Source organism: Pelodiscus sinensis, chromosome 3 (assembly GCF_052426305.1).
Source record: "Pelodiscus sinensis isolate ZL-2025 chromosome 3, ASM5242630v1, whole genome shotgun sequence".
NCBI lineage: Eukaryota > Metazoa > Chordata > Testudines > Trionychidae > Pelodiscus > Pelodiscus sinensis.
This window is the reverse complement of record NC_143054.1, coordinates 100965272-100985081: the sequence shown is the minus strand read 5'-3', so window position 1 is coordinate 100985081 and position 19810 is coordinate 100965272. Positions and strand designations below refer to the sequence as shown.

The 19810-nt window shown below is 42.0% G+C and overlaps 1 long non-coding RNA gene across 3 annotated transcripts; it reads left to right on the top strand.

The window, feature by feature from the left end:
* Positions 1-47: 47 nt before the first annotated feature.
* LOC149524686 (uncharacterized) lies at positions 48-19475 on the top strand. 3 transcript variants are annotated; one of them, XR_016349188.1, is made up of 3 exons: positions 48-355; positions 16521-16648; positions 19437-19475. It is a non-coding gene; the product is annotated as an uncharacterized LOC149524686 (long non-coding RNA). The 3 variants fall into 3 exon arrangements; XR_016349186.1 differs by lacking the exon at positions 48-355 and adding an exon at positions 362-518; XR_016349187.1 differs by lacking the exon at positions 48-355 and adding an exon at positions 362-518 and having other exon boundaries at positions 16521-16755.
* The last annotated feature ends 335 nt before the right edge of the window (positions 19476-19810 follow it).

Sequence of the window (19810 nt, the reverse complement as noted above, 5' to 3'; positions counted from 1 at the left end):
TCGTCGTCACGGTTACAGGGTGGGGCTCAGCGCCCACTAGTGTTCGATCTGCATTAGCCACGCCCCTTCTCAGCTCAGCCCCTACCCCGCCCATGTCCGGAGGCGCGAGTCCCGAGCGCTAGCAGGCTCGTGCCCAGCCCCGACGCCGCGCGCGCTCGGGCGGAAGGGCGCGGGTTGCGCTTGGTGTCTCTAGGTGCTGGCGCGGGCCGTAGGGGCTGGGCAGGCGCCTGTCAGGTGCTTCCTCCTGCGCTAGGGGGCAGCTCCGCGGCGGGCTGGGCTGTGACTAGCGCTGCTGCGTGTAGCCCGGGCGGAATTCGGGTCTGTGTGTTCATAACGCGCACAGCTGCAGGGAATTGTAAGTGCTGCAGCTAGGGGCGCTGGGGAGGCTCCTGCACCCATTGCCTTGAAGCGGGGAAATGCCTCTCGGCATGTCCCCCCCAGCAAACTGCTCCAGCTCCCCGCTTCTTGGGAAGGTGGCGGGTTCCACGCAGGAATGTAAAAGGCTAACTGGTTACTCGGTAAGCATTAGCCTTCCTGGCAACCGGAGAGAAGCCGGGCCAACCTGAGCCAGGCCCCACCCCCGGCCTCGGGGGAGTTGGACAGGCGGAGTAGGGCCTTTGTCTCTGGGATCTCAGCCCTCCATGGTTAACTGGTTAAACATTGTTTAACTGGTTAATTTTTTAAATAGATATTTACATCCTTGGCCCATGCAATAATTATCTAAATGACAGGACTTACTGAGATGCCTAAAATAAAAACTTTGCCAATTTGTGTTTTAATGGTTATAATGTCACATCAAAATATATAAAGTAAATATCCTTAAACTCGAATAAGTTCTCGAGGTATTTTGTTTTGCTGATCCATAATTATTGGAAATATTTTTTCATCAGTTTGTGTGTCTATGGTGAAACTGAGATTCATTGACATTTGCCAGTAAAAGCAAATCCTCCCATGTCTATCAGGTTTGTATCTGCAAAACAATGGATCAGCTTTTTAAACAAAGTGTTTTGTTGTAGGAATAATTAGTTTTACAGTGCTAATATACTAATTATGTTTCCAGCATTTCTTTTGTTAGGGTTGTTTGTTTGCATTTGGTAGCTCCTGAAAGGAGGAAGAGGAAATGGTGATGAGTGCCTGTCCATACAGCCCTCTAATTTAAGTATAAATTAATTAAACGCCCAAAATAAAAGATTTTCAGAAGTGTTATGGAATGTAACAATTCAGTACTTTGGAAAACTAGTATTGACAGCTTTAAGTATGTAACCTAGAAAGTCATGGTTCTGAGAATATATTCTCTTTCAGATCTGCAAATGAGTTTTCTCTTTAATCTTAACACACAACCTGAAAAATTCCAAGAGAGTCATGAGAAGATATAGTATGTTTGAATCTTAAAATGGGACAAAATGAGTATTCTGTAGGCATGTTAGTGCTTACATTTCTCAATTACATTTTTTGAGAAAGTCTTGAGAATCTGGTTTTTGGATAATCTAAATCATGAGAGAAATCAGGAAACCATTTCCCCTGCCTTTGACATCTGCATTTTCACATCAAAAGCTGGACACATCCAGCCTTCTTAATTAGCTTCACTAACACAGGTCCTACAATTGTCAGGTAATTTTTTTGCTGTTAATATCTTGGATTCTGTTATTTCCATTCCAACTCATCTGATGAAGTGGGTCTTACCCACAACAGCTCACAATCATATGTTACTCTCTAAGGTGCCAAAGGACCACTTACTTGAAGTTACTTATGTACATGTTTGTATGATTAGGGCTTTAATCTCTCTGAGCCTACTCCATCAAAATAGGAATACTTCCTTACAGCTGTTGAAGCCTTACATTTTTATATCCATTGGTAAAATGGCCATTGTTGTAATTACAAAATTTGATGATTTTGTGTGTTGCTTCAAGAGTTAGTACTTTGGTATTTACATTGTTTCCCCAGGTATGCATCAGTGTCATCAATGCTTTGCCACTCCTTTATTCACTCCCCCATTTGCCTGTCAGTTACTGTTTCCATGCACCACAACTTCTTCACAAAATCTTCAGAAATCTAGGGCTGTGTCTACATTGGCGCGATCTTGTGCCAAAGCGGACGCTTTTGCGCAAAAACATGCTGCCTGTCTACACTGGCGGGGAGTTCTTGCTCAAGAACACTGACGTTCTAATGTATGAAATCAGTGCTTCTCGGGCAAGAACTATGATGCTCCCGCTCAGCAATAAGCCCTCTTGCGCAATTGTTCTTGCGCAAGAGGCCAATGTAGACAGCAACATGAATTTCTTGCACGAGAAAGCCTGATGTCTAAAATGACCATCGGAGCTTTCTTGCACAAGAGAGCATCTACACTGGCACGGATGCTCTTGCGCAAAAGCATATCTCGAGCAAAGGCACATGCCAGTGTAGACGCTCTCTTGTGCAAATACTTTAACGCAAGAACTTTTGCATTAAAGAATATTTGCGAAAGATCGCGCCAATGTAGACACAGCCAAGCTGTTCCACAAATTCTTAGCCCGTGTAAAACTTCTGTGTTGAGTTTAATGTTTATATCATGTTGTTTTGTTCCTTCTTTTGCTCTTAGATTTTAAGACCTTCATGACAGTATTTGTGCTTTTAGATTTAACTCCATTTTTTACAAAACTCAGTGCACTTACTACACACCTTTTCAAAAATAATAACTGTTTAGGGAATTGAGCTTCTTAATTAATTTACTCTCTGCGGGGTCCTAAACAGTGCTTTAACGTTGTATTGTGCTAGGTGCAGAGTCTCTTCAGTTGCCATTGGCTTCTGATTGCAGTGTTGTTGTAGTCCTTTTGATTCTTAGATATGAGAGAGACAAGATGGGTGAGGTAATATTTATTTGATCAATTCAAGGGCTGTGTCTAGACTGGCAAGTTTTTCCGCAAAATCATCTGCTTTTGCGGAAAAACTTGCCAGCTGTCTACACTGGCCGCTTGAATTTCCGCAAGAACACTGACGATCTCATGTAAGATCGTCAGTGTTCTTGTGGAAATACTGTGCTGCTCCCGTTCGGGCAAAAGTCCTCTTGCGCAAATCATTTGCGCAAGAGGGCCAGTGTAGATAGCACAGTACTGTTTTGCGCAAAAAAGCCCCGATGGCTAAAATGGCGATCGGAGCTTTTTTGCGCAAAAGCGCGTCTAGATTGGACGCTTTTCCGCAAAAAGTGCTTTTGCGGAAAAGCATCCGTGCCAATCTAGATGCGCTTTTCTGAAAATGCTTTTAACGGAAAACTTTTTCGTTAAAAGCATTTCCGGAAAATCATGCCAGTGTAGACGTAGCTCTGTTGCTTGAAGAGACAAGCTTTTAGAATCACTGAGCTGTTTGACAATGGATTATAGAGTATTTTTGTCTTGTATTGATTTTCTTAGAGTTCATTTTAAGGGTGTTAAGAAGTGTGTAATTAATTAATTGTGTACTTGATACAATTTATATCAAGTACACAATTAGTCGAGAAGGAGCCCTGCTGTGGCTCTGCAGTTTAATTGTAGTAGGAGGGCATGCAGGCAGCTTGGCTCCTGCTACATTTAAACAAGCCAGAGCTGCAGCAGGGTAGGTCCTGGACCTGGTAGCTTGCACTGGGTCCTGGACCTACCCCACTGTGGATCTGCCTTCTAAATGTAGTAAGATTTACCTAGTTCCTTTTACAGCGTAGAGATTGTCCACGTTCACTCGCATAGTTGTTGTTGGGGTATTTAGTGAGATGTGCACATGTTGTGATACTAGGACTCTTGGATCTCGAAAGGTGTATTGTGAAGGGTATTCATTGTTGTAGCAGTGAAGATATGTCTGAAAGCTTTTAAATCTGTTATGGCAGCATCTGGTGCATCTTTGAGTTTAGCGTATCCTGCTCTCTGAAAAGCTTTTTCTGCTGATGGGATTGGAGGGTTCTTTGAAGGCTAGAAGAGTAGGTTCAGGAAAGATTTATTTTGAGTTGTGGTCTCAATTAAATAGGGATTGCAATTGTTTGTTGATACTCTGTATGGTTTCCAGTATAGGAGAGGTGACAGGGCTGTGCAATCAGTAGGTATTTATATTGAAGCAGGTTCTCTCAGGGTATTTATAGCGCGTTCTACTTCACAATCTTTTCCTTTGGTGGGGCATCTTTGCTTGAAGGTATTTTTAAGTATATTTTAGTTTGAAGGTGAATATCCAGAATTATCGCTTCAGAATATGTTCTGTGGTATCCCAAGTTTGAGAGGTTTACATTAGTATCTGTTTTGATTGTGGAACTAATCTTCCTTTATGATGAAAAAATCCTATTTTGTATAAATAGTAATTTCGCTCAGAATGAAGAGCAAAGTCAGGATAGTTTAGATTTGCTATTGAGAGCTATACTGTAGTTATATATTTTTTTCTCCACTCAAGCTCATCTGAAGAAGTGGGTTTGGCCCCAAAAAACTCATGATACTATATATATTTTGCTAGTTTCTAAGATGTCACAGGCCTACTGGTTGTTTTTTTTAGAGAACACTGCTAGCTAGTCAGATAAAAGTATTGTACATTCAGTGAAACCTGGTATACTAAATTAACCACATTGGTCCCAGTGTTCCCAAACTGTGCAGCAGTACAGCTTCCCAGGTGATTAATCAGCCCCGCCTAGTCAGTCAGCTCTGTGCACAGAGCCCTGAGCCTCTGATTAGGTGGGGCTGATTAATCCCCTGTGAGACAGTACTGCCCAACAACTGGCATTTTAGAGAGAACACTGTGGTCCACCTGAGAGTTGGAGTAATTTAGTGTCAGGTAATATCTCAAAATGATGTTAAGAAAAAATGCATGATTGTTTCTCTCTGGAGCATTGCACCAACATCAGCAAGCATTACAACTCTGTTTTTTTGTGTGTTGAACAGATTTAATTACTGTAGCATCAAATACAAAAGCAGTGTTTTAACAGGAATGTTTGTTTTTGTTTTCCCTTCTTGTTAAAGAAGTGAAATACAATGTTAATGAAATCTGATTTACTACTAAGTGTTGTTAGCATGTAGCTCTTGTTACAAACTAATCCACTTTGAATTTAGTCCTTTCATTTTAGTATTAGGTTGGACACTGGATGGTAAAAAGGTGACTTCAAGAACTTCAAAAGAATATAACAGCAGCATATTTTTATATATTTATACAATAAATATCACATGGATCTATAGATACCAAGGTTGGAAGAGGTACCGAGCTTGTGACAAAGCATGAGGGGTGTTTACCAAACCTTCCTTGTCCACAAATCATGGGCAAAAAGTTTCTTATCTCATAAATAAGCATATTAAGCATTTTCTAACATATTAAAAATTTTCAAGAAGAAGCTGAAAATCTTAAGCTTTATATAATTGCTTAAATAAACATATACAGTTACAGTGTACTCATGTAGGCAGAAAAGATGTACCAAACCAGATGTAAAGGCTCTTTGTAGTTATAAATCAATGTATTTTAATAGTTATCAACCAATGTGAAATGCACTTTTCTTTAGAAAACAACTGTTGTGCAAAATGAAAGACTGATTAAAATCAGTGATTTAAACTGAAGCTTTCCCATTTGTGATTTAAATCACTGATTTTAAATTACCTTGATTTAAATCAGTACATCCTGCAATTTACTCAAAATCCTTCCATATTGTTTTTTAACTGTCTTTGCAACTCTGACACAAGTAATCCTATTGAAGTAAATAAAATAACTTGTGAGAGCAGGCATATTGAAAATGACCATTCCTCAGATTACTAGCTCCACTAATACAATACATTTTGAAAACAAAGTTATTGCAAAATATAAATTATGTAAACAATAATAGTCCTTTATTTACTAAAGCTCGGTAAGATTAAAAGTGTTGCCCACTTTAAAATTGTGAAAATCTAGTGACAAAATTAAAGGTTGGGGCAATGTTATCTGTTTTAGCACTGACCCTCTATAATTAATTGTACCAGTGGCACAGATTTACTCTCTGAATTGTTAATACAAGAACTGCTTCTGGAGAATACAAGTCCACGTCCATGTTGCTTTTAATACTGAGCATTAATTACACACACATCACTAATAAAAGAGTTTAAAGTCTTATAAAATCCTACAATCATAGAATACTAAAACTGAAAGGGACCTCTAGAGATCATTGAGTCCAGTCCCTGCCCTCACGGCAGGACTGTGTACTGTCTAGATCAGGGGTGTCCAAACTTTTTCAAAGAGGGCCAGATTTGAAGAAGTGAACATGCGTGAGGGCCGTCCCTGCACTCTCAGCCCCGAGGCGGAGGGCCCGCAGGGTCGGAGGCGGGCGGAGAGCGCAGGGCATGCCGGCCACACGGCGGCCTGGGGGCAGGGCGAACCCGCAGCCAAGCAGGGGAGCGGGGCTGCGGACGTGCCCTACAGGGCAGGCTCTAGGACCGTGGAGGCTATGGGCGGCGGCGGCGTGGCCGGAAGCGGCGCGCTGGACGCGCCAGTTCAAAAGAGCGCCGGGGAGCCAGGAGAGGGGGAGGAAGCGGGGGCCGTATTAAATCGGAACACGGGCCACAATTGGCCCGCGGGCCGGACTTTGGACATGCCTGGTCTAGATCATCCCTGATAGATGTCTATCCTACCGTCTCTTAAATATCTCCAGTCAACATCCCTAGGCAATTTATTTCAGTGTTTAAACACCCTGACAGTTAGGAAATTTCTCCTGATGTCCAGCCTAAACCTCCCTTGCTGAAATTTAAGCCCATTACTTCTTGTCCTATCACCAGAGGCCAGAGAGAACAATTTTTCTCCCTCTTCCTTGTAACATCTTTTTAGATATTTGAAAACTGCTATCATGTCCCCTCTCAGTCTTCTCTTTTCTAAACTAAATAAGCCCAATTCTTTCAATATTCCCTCATATCTCATGCTTAATCATTTTTTGTTGCTCTTCTCTGGACCTTCTCCAATTTCTCCACATCTTTCTTGAAATGTGGTGCCCAGAACTGAACACAATACTCCAACTGAGGCCTAATCAGTTCAGAGTAGCGCAGAAGAATGACTTCTTGTGTCTTTCTACAACACTCCTGTTAATGCATCCCAGAATCACGTTTGCTTTTTTTGAAACAGTGCCACACTGTTGACTTATATTTAACTTGTGGTCTACTATGACCCCTAGCTCCCTTTTTGCAGTACTCCTTCCTAACCAGTCACTTCCCATTTTGTATGTGTAAAACAGATTGTTCCTTGCTAAGTGATGTACTTTGCATTTGTCCTTATTAAACTTCATCCTATTACCTCAGACAATTCCTCTAGTTTGTCCAGATCATTTTGAATTATGACCCTATCCTCCAAAGCACTTGCAACCCCTCTTAGCTTGGTATCATCTGCAAACTTAATAATCATACTCTATTCCAATATCAAAATTGTTGATTTGCTCCCATAGACCTCCCGTTGTGTGAATGGTGCAAAAACACAAATTAAGATATGTTGACTCCAGATATGTAATTAAGTCAACTTTCCCCTTTAGTGTATACCTGGCCATATGGTTCCCCCTTTCCTCTGGCACCCAAAATGATAGTCTGAAAGGAGCAGCAGTAAACTCAGTTTCTCTGTTTTAAATCAAATGAAGATGGAAAGAGAGTGGCAGACATCTCCTGGGAGAATAGGTGAATAGTGGGAACCACCTGATGGGAGGAGAGGAGAGAAAAGAGATGATAAAATCTGTTTTTTACATGCAGTTCTTTACCCTCATCTAAAATCTGATTAAGATGGGCACTGGACATAAGTACCTGTATTATAGGAGGGGCTGGCAGTCTAATATCACCTAATATTAAACTTTCTCTACACTTTCCTGTTTTCAGCTGTACTGTTTGGGCTGAAATGTGTTTGCCTCAAGCTAAGTGGTTTTATTGTGTTTTAGTATTTTATTTTTGTTTAATTATTTTGGCTAAAATTCAACTGCTGTTTGAGAACAAGGCTAGGTAAAAATATGTTGTTTTGCTCGTGTTAAATTCTGATAATCTTTTCTTTAGTTGGCTTTAGCATTACCATGCTTTCCAGGAGAGATGTAAAATTTGTAAGAGGTAGTCTGAGTCAATGATGTGGCCCTGTGAAAATCTGCCCAAATTTGGCCAAGTTCCAAGGCTTTGAAAAATTACACTTTGCACATCCTCAGAAGAGACTTGCTAGAGATTTGAAACTAAAACCTCTGAAGATTCAGTCAACACTGGGCATTCTGTTGCCAAGTGCAAAGTAGCACTTTCTCTTCTGGGCTGCTGTGAGCTCAGATGGGGCCAGATATAAGAACTGAAAGCCAGGACACTGTCACTCTTGTACTGTTGACCATAGGCATGCGCAGCACATTTCATTAGGGTGTGCACCCAAAGAATTTTTAAAAAATGTATTTTGACCCCCATTAGCCACGCCCCTGACTCCCATTGGCCACACCTCTGGAGGTAACACTCTCTGGGCAAGATGGACACATGACCAAAAGGTGTCATGTGCCCCCCCCCCAAGGACTTTTCCCACTATCCTCCTACCAACAGGGATTAGTTTGCCCTCCCCAAACACTCCTCATGCAACTATCCTGCAGTTGCATTACCCCAATGTGTGTGACATTAACTCGGGGTGGAGAGGCTGGGGGAAGTGTTCCCTCTAAGAGTTTCCTCCGATGAGCAGAATGAATTTTGTGTTGTGCACCAGTACTGAACTCATGTGGCTTGTTTGGAAGTGTCACTGCGGCAGCCAAGTTATTAATAAATATCTCATAAACCTCTATCTTTTCCCTCTGCTGCCATATGTCCTCCCCTTGCTCCATCAGCTCCCCTGGTGCCTGCTGACCCCCAACCCCTCACTCTTCTCTGCTGTCCTGACTCCTGCCCTTCTCACTGCCCTCAGCCTTCCTGAGACCTGCCCCTCCTCCACCAGCCCTTCTCTCCCCCCTGTGCCTACTCCTCCAGTAGCCCCACTCTGATCATGTGAGCTACCCCTCCTCATCCCCCTCTACACACCTGCCCTGCCTCTCTCCTCTGGTGCTGGTCCCTCCCCTGCAGGTGTCTGTCCTTCTGCTTCACCCCCAGAATCCCCTGGCACCTGCACCTTCCCTTAGCCCTGCGTCCTCCTGGTGCCTCCCTCTTCCCTCACTGCCCCTTCCCCCTTTTTTCCTGATGCCCACCCCCTCACCACCCTCATGCCCCTGTGCCCTCACACATGCCTTGCTCCATCCCTGCCTTCCTCATGCCCACCCCTTCTTTCAAGCCTTGTCCCAGCACCTCCCCATTTCCCCTCTAGCCCTCAAAGCCCTTACCTTCTCCTCTCCCAGCATCACCCTGTCCCCCCTCCCACTGACACTTCCCCTCCTGCCCTTTTCCTCATTGTCCCCTGGCATTTACCTCTCCTCTACCCTGTCCCTTAGCGCTTTCCCCTTTCTTCTCCTAACCCGCCCCTCCCTTTAGCACAATCCCCTTCCTCTCCCACCCCTTCCTCTTATTCCCCCCCCCCTTCCCTTCCTTACCTTCAACTTCTGCCTTCCAATTCGCGGGGCTGGAGTCAGAGCTGGCCCAAGCTACAGGCCAGCCAGGCCCTAGCTGGGGCGCCCTGGGGTGCTGCGTGGTGCTGCTGGGCTGGGAGGTGGGGCGCCTCAAGGGGGGGGGGCCGCATGGCATCCCCAGGGCACCTCAGGGGGGCCACGCAGTGCTTCCGGGCTGGGCCGGGGGGGGGGTGCCTCAGGGGCGCCCTCGGGTGCATAAGGGGTGGTGCTGCAGGGCCTGGAGTGCAAAAATGGCTCAGGCCAGCTGGCATTTGTAGCAGGGCCTCAGTTGCTTGTGGAGCTGGGCTGCAGAGTTTGAAAGTCCCGGGCCGTGACGTCATGCCATGGCCGGGCATCTCCCCTCTCACCTGTTGCGCGGCGTTTCAGCATGCCGTGCATGCTCTCTCTCTGCCTCACAGTGCCCCATAGATGCCCGGGGGGAATTTAAAGTGAAGGTTTGTGGCACCCCGTCACAAATTCCTCTCCTCCTCCAGTAGCCACTAACTGGCCCATGACATTAGGGTGTGCCTACGCATACCCGGCACACCCTGTGCGCATGCCTATGCTGTTGACATCCCCTCTGTTGGGTCCATACAAGCAGCATGCAAGAGGAAGCTACCTGACATGAATGCAAGAGCTGAACCTGAGGTGTGGGGGAGAAAATTAGACACTGACAAGCAGTCAGGGTTTGGGTGAGTAGGACTGGCAGTGAGGGAAAATGGGAAACTAGGACTGGTTGGGCAAAAAATTAGGACTGGAAGCTGGGTGTGGAGGAGATTAGGACTCCACTTGGCAAGGAAAGTGGGACCAGCGTTCCCTGTAATCTGTGCGCTTGTGTGTCCTCTCAGGAGAGAGTCAAATGCTGCACAGCAGATTAGCAGAGTGCCACAGCTGGGTTTTTCATTTTTACTGGTAATGTACATTTACACATGCCTTGGTGCACATAAATAATTTATTCTGCACATGGATGGAAAAAAATCCTCAACTGAATGGAAAAAATTAGAGGAAACACTGACTGGGAGCCAGAGAGGAAATGAGGTTTGGACTGGGAGTCAGTAAGGGAGATCGACTGTAAATCAGTGGGGTGAGGGAAAGATATGGGGGAGAAAGACAGAGTCTGACCAACTGAGGAATGTGAAACACTAGGATTGGCTGGGCAAGGAAACTGGGACAAGGAGCCAATGGGAAGGCACTAAAATTGGTTGAGGGACACAGGAAGGAAGACTGGGAGCCAATGAGGACAGGCAATGTGGGCCAGGGAAGCCAGGATTGTAGGGAGTGGATCAGATCAGTATGATTAAAAAAACAACAACAAAAAACCCCCAAGGAAATTACACACAAAAATATCCATGTTAAAAGTCAAATGCTCTAAAGTTAAGAAATGCCCCATTAAGGTTGCCTCTGTAACTTTAAATTGTTTCCATTGTGTGTGCACATTATGGCATTATGATATGGTCTTTACATGATCACATACAATTTTTTTCACAGGATCCCTGGTTCATCCATTGCACAGGATAGGGCCTTCTTCTGGGGATGAGCCGGTGTGGTGAAGAAGACAATTGTCTGAAGTACCCCTATTTTATTTGTATAGAAGTTAGAAGGCGTGTAGTGAATGAAACTGGAAACTGCAGGAAGAGAGAATGATTTTATGGGTAAGGCAGCTGACTGCTGCCCTTCCTCCCAAGACTGTCCCATTGTCCCCACTGATGACTTCAGGAAAAGTCTGGGCCTGATATTACAAACTTTTACATACATGCTTAATTTCGTACAAAGAAGAGTTTCATAAGATGTTTTAAAAATACATTGAAATAAATGCATTCACTCATGGTGAAGCAACAAAGTGTATTTGTAATCATAAGAATAATTTAGATTACTTCAGTTGGACCACTCATGTGAAGCTAAGTGTGTAAGTATTTCAGGCTCAGCTTCTAGCTGAAATTTTTCAGAATGCCATGAAGGGCAGCAAATTTGGGTTCTGTGGGACCAAATAAAGTGTCTCTGGATTTGAGTTCCAGACTTTAGGAACTTTTACAGAAATACGTGACATTAATACCCTTCTGCTACTGACCAACCATGTGTTAGCTTGAAGAACATTTTCTGATTGCAACTGTGGAAGTGGCACATGGGAATAGAGGAGTTGTTGTTGTTGTTAGTAAAAAACAGGTATTTCATTTGAGTTTGAGTTTAACAACTGTTCCTGGCAGTCAGTGCTCAGTTTCCCACCTTTTAAGGTTAGAAGAAATCATATCTGTATGACCAGTTTTAGTACAACATGCAGCTTGCAGTACAAAGACCTTAGTACATCTTTTGTTGTTTCCATAGTCTGCTACTTTAAAATGTTTAATAATTTACTGCAAAAGACCATTATGGAATATGAAACCTTTGCAGAATAAAACAGCTTAAACCAGCAATTGAAAGAAACCATTCTCTTCAGTTCCTTTCAAATCCTGGCCAAATTCCAACTCAGATTATTATATTTTCCTTACCTAAATTTACCCTTTAATTTCAGTAGTGTTCATAATTCTTGACATTCCTTCCATAAAAACACTATTGAATTGGGTTGATTGTACAGAATAACTGTAAACTTCAAGCCTGGAGGTGCCTAGGGTGATTCTTTTTATACAAGTTCAAATTTTCAAGGAAATATTAGGCCAGACTCCAACATACAGGTCTGTGAGCAGTATGATTTGCATATACCATTCTGTGCACCCTATTTTGCACATGCAAATGGTTGAATTTCCTTCTCATCCATGTGGAAAAGTTCTATAAAATAGGGATTAAATCAACATTCCAATTACTTTATGAACCTATGGAATTTATCAGAAGTTTGTTAACCATCCTATAAAATTCTATAGATGGGGAATAAATTCTGCAGTTTAAGTAACCTATAGATCTGTGGTTTATAAATATAGAGAAAAGTTATCATTCATACTAAACTGCACATAACTTTCCAATAAGGAATGTTGTTAGTAGTTCATAATATATCTGCAAATATATATACATTCATGTTGGTGGAAAATTGCATGTACAAAACTGGAGACCCCATTTTGAAACTGTCTGGTTTCAGAAAAGCTCTTTGAATTGTTCTGAATGTGTGTCTTGAGAACAATAATGTGCAGATAGTATGCATCTATCTGTGGGTGTAGTCAAGTGGCTCTCTCTTAGGCTATGTCTAGACTGCAAGCCTCTTTCGAAAGAGGCTTTTTTGAAAGATACTTTTGAAAAAGCTTCTTTTGAAAAAGAGCATCTAGACTACAATCAGTACTTTCGAAAAAGCAAGCTGCTTTTTCGGAAGAGAGCACCCAGGCAGTCTGGATGCTCTCTTTCGAAAAAGCACAGTTTGCATTACATAGCACCTTTTTTCGAAAGAGCACTTTCGAAGAAAGGCGTTATTCCTCATGAAATGAGGACTACAGCTGTTGAAAGAAAAGCCGTGTTCTTTCGATTTAATTTCGAAAGAACACGGCTGTAGTCTAGACGCAGGTGAAGTTTTTTCGAAAAAAGGCTTTTTTCGAAAAAATGCTGCAGTCTAGACACAGCCTTCCTGGACACACTGGAGACATGAGATAAGTAACCTACAAATTGAGATCACTATCTTGTCAAAAAGTGCTTATTACATACTTACTTTTATATAAGAGTGCCTTCAGGTCAGATTTGCTGTCAGACTCAAGATCATTTCTTCAAGTTGGTTTGTAAACTGATGCCCTAGAGTGTGGTCCCCCCCCCCCCCCACCGCTACCCACTCTTCCCTAGCTCAGTATAAGTGCAATCACAATGGAATTAATCATAGAATAGTAGGACTGGAAGGGACCTTGAGAGGTCATCGAGTCAAGTCCCCTGCCCTCATGGCAGGACCAAATACTGTCTAGCCCATCCCTGACAGACATTTATCTAACCTACTCTTAAATATCTCCAGAGATGGGGATTCTACAACCTCCCTGGGCAATTTATTCCAGTGTTTGACCACCTTGACAGTTAGGAACTTTTTCCTAATGTCCAACCTAAACCTCCCTTGCTGCAGCTTAAGCCCATTGCTTCTTGTTCTATCCCCAGAGGCCAAGATGAACAAGTTTTCTCCCTCCTCCTTATGACACCCTTTTAGATACCTGAAAACTGCTATCATCCCCCCTCAATCTTCTCTTTTCTAAACTAAACAAACCCAATTCCTTCAGCCTTCCTTCATAGGTCATGTTCTCTAGACCTTTAATCATTCTCATTGCTCTTCTCTGGACCCTCATCAATTTTTTCACATCTTTCTTGAAATGTGATGCCCAGAACTGGACACAATACTCCAATTGAGCCCTAACCAGCGCATTGTAGAGCGGAAGAATGACTTCTCATGTCTTGCTCACAACACACCTGTTAATACATCCCAGAATCATGTTTGCTTTCTTTGCAACAGCATGACACTGCTGACTCATATTCAGCTTGTGGTCCACTATAACCCCTGGATCCCTTTCTGCCATACTCCTTCCCAGACCGTCGCTTCCCATTCTGTATGTGTGAAATTGATTGTTCCTTCCTAAGTGGAGCACTTTGCATTTGTCTTTATTAAACTTCATCCTATTTATCTCAGATCATTTCTCCAATTTGTCCAGGTCATTTTGAATTATGACCCTATCCTCCAGATTAGTTGCAATCCCTCCCAGCTTGGTATCATCTGCAAACTTAATAAACGTACTATCTATACCAATATCTAAATCATTGATGAAGATATTGAACAGAGCCGGTCCCAAAACAGACCCCTGCGGAACCCCGCTTGTTATGCCTTTCCAGCAGGATTGTGAACCATTAATAACTACTCTCTGAGTACGGTTATCCAGCCAGTTATGCACCCACCTTATAGTAGCCCCATCTAAGTTGTATTTGCCTAGTTTATTGATAAGTATCATGCGAGACTGTATCAAACGCCTTACTAAAGTCTAGGTATACCACATCCACCGCTTCTCCCTTATCCACAGGGCTCGTTATCCTATCAAAGAAAGCTATCAGATTGGTTTGACATGATTTGTTCTTTACAAATCCATGCTGGCTGTTCCCTATCACTTTGCCACTTTCCAAGTGTTTACAGATGATTTCCTTAATTACTTGCTCCATTATCTTCCGTGGCACAGAAGTTAAACTAACCGGTCTGTAGTTTCCTGGATTGTTCTTATTTCCCTTTTTATATATGGGCACTATATTTGCCCTTTTCCAGTCCTCTAGAATCTCTCCTGTCTCCCATGATTTTCCAAAGATGATAGTTAGAGGCTCAGATACCTCCTCTATCAGCTCCTTGAGTATTCTAGGATGCATTTCATCAGGTCCTGGTGACTTGCAGGCATCTAACTTTTCTAGGTGATTTTTAACTTGTTCTTTTTTATTTTACCTTCTAAAATTACCCCCTTTCCATTAGCATTCACTATGTTAGTCATTCCTACAGACTTCTCGGTTAAGACCGAAACAAAGAAGTCATTGAGCATCTCTGCCATTTCCAAGTTTCCTGTTACTGTTTCTCCCTCTTCACTGACCAGTGGGCCTACCCTCTCCTTGGTCTTCCTCTTGCTTCTAATTTATTTATAAAACGTCTTCTTGTTTCCCTTTATTCCCGTAGCTAGTTTGAGCTCATTCTGTGCCTTTGCTATTCTAATCTTGCCCCTGCATTCCTGTGCTGTTTGCCTATATTCATCCTTTGTAATTTGTCCTACTTTCCATTTTTTATATGACTCCTTTTTATTTTTAGATCATTCAAGATCTCGTGGTTAAGCGAAGGTGCTCTTTTGCCATATTTTCTATCTTTCCATCACATCGGAATAGCTTGTTTTTGGGCCCTTAACAATGTCCCTTTGAAAAACTGCCAACTCTCCTCAGTTGTTTTTCCTCTCAGTCTCGATTCACATGGGACCTTACCTCTCAGCTCTCTGAGCTTACCAAAATCCGCCTTCCCGAAATCCATTGTCTCTATTTTGCTGTTCTCCCTTCTACTCTTTCTTAGAATTGTGAACTCTATGATTTCATGATCACTTTCACCCAAGTTGCCTTCCACTTTCAAATTCTCAACCAGTTCCTCCCTATTTGTTAGGATCAAATCTAGAACAGCTTTCTCCCTGGTAGCTTTTTCAACCTTCTGAAATAAAAAGTTGTCTCCAATGCAGTCCAAGAACTTATTGGATCGTCTATGCCCCGCAGTGTTATTTTCCCAACATATATCTAGATAGTTGAAGTCCCCCATCACCACCAAATTTTGGGCTTTGGATGATTTTGTTAGTTGTTTAAAAAAAGCCTCATCCACTTTTTCCACCTCGGTAGGTGGCCTGTAGTAGACTCCTAGCATGACATCACCTTTGTTTTTAATCCCTTTTAGCCTAACCCAGAGACTCTCAACATTTCCGTCTCCTATCCCCACCTCCACTTCACTCCAAGTGTGTTCATTTTTAATGTAAAAGGCAACACCTCCTCCCTTTTTTCCCTGTCTATCCTTCCTGAGCGAGCTGTACCCTTCTATACAAACATTCCAATCGTGTATTATCCCACCAAGTTTCTGTGATGCCAACAATGTCATAATTGTATTTATTTACTAGCACTTCCAGTTCTTCCTGCTTATTTCCCATACTTCTCGCATTTGTATATAGGCATCTATATACAATAACAATTAAGGTGACAGTTTGCTCTAACTATGGCTAGTCCCAATTATAGAGCTACTTTTTCATTATCTTGTTGAGTCCTGACACTGTCTTTGAGCGATCCTCTTTCAAATAAGCTAACAGTTAGAAATCAAAATCAATCTAAGCCTTAAACATTTGATTTTGGAATAATTTTAGATAGAAAATTGTTCTAAACCAGGAACATAGGGAATATTATAACATAGTGTTCTCTACATTTTATTTTTGCACTAGTATTTTAGTAAGTAGGGAGAGAATTAAAAGTTTAAAGATATATTTCTGTCAATTGTTTCTGTGTATTATTTGTCATCTGAAGGAGTGGGCTGTGCCCATGATACTATCTCTATATATTTTTGGTTAGTCTCTAAGGTGCTACATTGTTGTTTTTAAGTTTTGGTTTTTTTTAATTGCATTTGTATCTACAGGCCTCAGTCAAGATCAGAAAGCCAATGAGGTTGGTACTGACAACCATGTGAGGAAAAGATGGACCCCACCGTACAGCACTTATAATCAAGTATATGATAGAAAGCAACAAAAGAATACAAACAAACAGGTGTGAGAAGTACAACCAAGGCAACAACGGGGAATTACGCATAGCCTACTGGTGTATAGGAGCATGATAATGTACTACAGATATGTCTATTATATATAGAATAGAAGGTATTTCTATTTTACAATTCAGCTTATACATTTTAATAAAATATTTGTTATAGTCCTACCTCATCAAAATACTAACAAAGAAAAAAACCTGTAGGGAAAGCACTGAAGCATATGTTGAAATTCCATTGACTTCAATGGGAAGTAAGCACATGTTTGAAGTTAAAAACATGCTGAAGTCCTTAGCTGAATCAGGGTACATTCCTGAGTAATAATAAGTGTATCAATAGTAATGAAATCGTCATAAAATTTGCAATATAAAAGCTAACATATTAAAAAGCTAAATAGAGTGTCATCACTGTAAAAACGGTGCTAGGAAGTAGTTTTAACAGTGATTTGAGCAGTGATTTTTAAAATGCAAACATGTCCGAAAGAGAACATAAAAGAGACTCAAGGTTGGGGGTCTTAAAGTCAGCTTTCTTTTGAATAAACTACTCTTTGGACTGAAATGTGTTTATCTTCAGCCTATAGGAAAAGTTTATTAGAAAAGGTTTAAGATAATCCATTCAGCTACATTTCAGTTTTTTAAATGATGTTTTTCACGATATTATTACATTCCTTTTTTCTCTGAGATAATTCGAACAGGCATAGTTTTGCTTGAAATATTCAAAATTTGGCACATTCATAGTCCCCTGAAGAATGAAGAGTCTGCCAAGTTTGAAAACATTTGGATTAGAAATGAATAAAAACTTGCATGCTTTGCTTGCTCAGTACATGATATTTACTCATTTATTAGCAATGTGCTGGTGCTTAGCTTGAATTGTATAGTATGCTAAGTCTGTGCAATGAAATACACATCTGCACTTATTCCAGTGATCACATAATCAAGTATTTGAACCAACAAACGTGAGAACATTGAAATAGGGGTGCTAAAAGTTCTGTTTTCTTTTCTCCCCCAACATCCACCCCCTTATAAAGAAATTAAACACAATGTTTTATATACACAAATATGTATGGTGTTATAGGTAGGTTTCCAAAGTAACAGTAATTCAGCCATCTTATACATACATTATAATACAGAGAAGTTATTGCCACTTATGATACAGTAATAGAAAATATAAATGTGCAAGTGGACAGATTTTGCTAACTTAGAATTTCCTAACTTGCATGCAGGTAAGTTCTGAGCTGTAATACTGATTTAGTCTAGATTAAAACTTGTTCATAGCCATAAAACGTGCTTTCTTGTCATCATTGCTACTCCAGCCCCCCTTTTTGGAATTTAGATTACATTTTTTTTAACAGATTTTATTTTACATGGGCTAGAGCAGGCTTTTAGATGGGTAAGATTTGTCTACAACTCCATTCAGATTGTAAGTGTTGGATTAAATGAACCCCAAACTCCACATCAATGAGCTGGTGAAATTCATCTTTGTGTAGAGGATAAGCATATGTTTTTGTGATTTAACAGTACATTGATAGGCCTTTGGACTCTGGATCTCCGCATAGAGATGAAATTCCACTTAAAATGAGCAGAAAGACTATGAGTTAACCCCCGTTTTGAAGTATGGCATATTCCTAAAATATTCAGAACTTGAAAAATAAATCAAAACTTTATACATTTATCTCTAGGTCTGAAGGGACATGCAAAATTGGGGGTTCAGACAACTGGAAGCTACAGCCTGCAGAGTCCTCCTGTAGAGCATTACTGAAGCTCTGAGCTTAGCCTATACCTTTATGGAGTTTAATAGTTGAAAGAAACTAAAGTGCAGGAAGCTTGTGTTGATGCATCAATTTGATTTTTGTATTTTTTAATTAGAAAGTATTAACAAGTTTAGAAATCCCTGCCATGTAATGATTATTAGTTTCTTTTTTACATAGACAACAGTGTGCTTTTGTTTAAAGCCAATACATAGGAATATAATAATCAGATCTTTCTGTCTATTGGGGTGTTACCATATTGTAGATTGAGCATCATTTCAACACCCAGGGGCGGATATAGGGCAGGGCGAACGGGGCGGCCGCCCCGGGCCCCGCGCTTCAAAAAGCCCCACGCATGCGCCGTGGCGCCACCGCGCATGCACATGGCGTCACTGCGCATGCGCCGTGGCAAAGGGGGGGCCCCGCGGAATTATGCTGCCTGGGGCCCTGCAAAACGGTCATCTGCCCCTGTCAACACCTATGACATGTCATTAGTAATGTTTTTATTAAATTGAGTGAAAATTCTGATTGCATGTGTTTATCAAGCCAAGAGAACTCTTCAGGACACTCTTTATCTCCTTCTTGCCTTGTGTACTTTAACAGCACACAGGTAATCTTGGGGACTGTAACTGAACTTTTGATTAACTTTGAGTTTTGGTCAACTGTTAAGTGTACGTCTACAATGGAGCTGGGAGCATGCCTCCTTGCTTGGGTAGACAGACTTGTGCTGGCATCACTAGCTAGTGCATTAAAAATAGAAGTGTAGATGTGCCACGTGCCTGTGAGCTTGGGCTAGCCACCCAAGCGTGGACTCAGGGAGTCAAGCGGGCTTAGAATGGGTGGCTAATCCAAGCCACTGCCCATGCAGCAATACTCATGACCACACTGCTGTTTTTAGCATGCTACCTCCAACAAAACGGGCGCGAGTCTGTCTACCTAACTCCAGTGTATGCAGAAAATCTTTAGTTATCTTGATTGATTAGTTTACCTGTGTATTCTCTAACTCAGCATGAATGCATTTCATTTCCTTGTCGTCTCTCTTTCAGAGCCTAACACCCTGCTCCTGTCATCAGTGATAAGGCTGCACAACTCTTACTCTCTCCTTCTTAACCCAACCTTCCAGAAGAGCAATAGCTACAGGAGGCCCCCAACTTGTGATTTGGTTCTGGGGGAAGTGTCGCAAGTCGGGGGCATTGTAACCTAAACCCTCATTTACAGTAGGCACTGTGCGCATGTGTAAATGTGGACCGAGGACATAAGTCGGGGGGTTTTGGCCCCTTCCACACTTACAAAAATGGTTGTAAGTGTGGGGGGGAGGAGGTTGGAACTCGGGCAGTTGCAAGTCAGGGGCCTCCTGTATTAGCAATCCTCCAAGTCACACTGACAGGGAATACCAAAATGCCTATCAAGAAATTGGGGA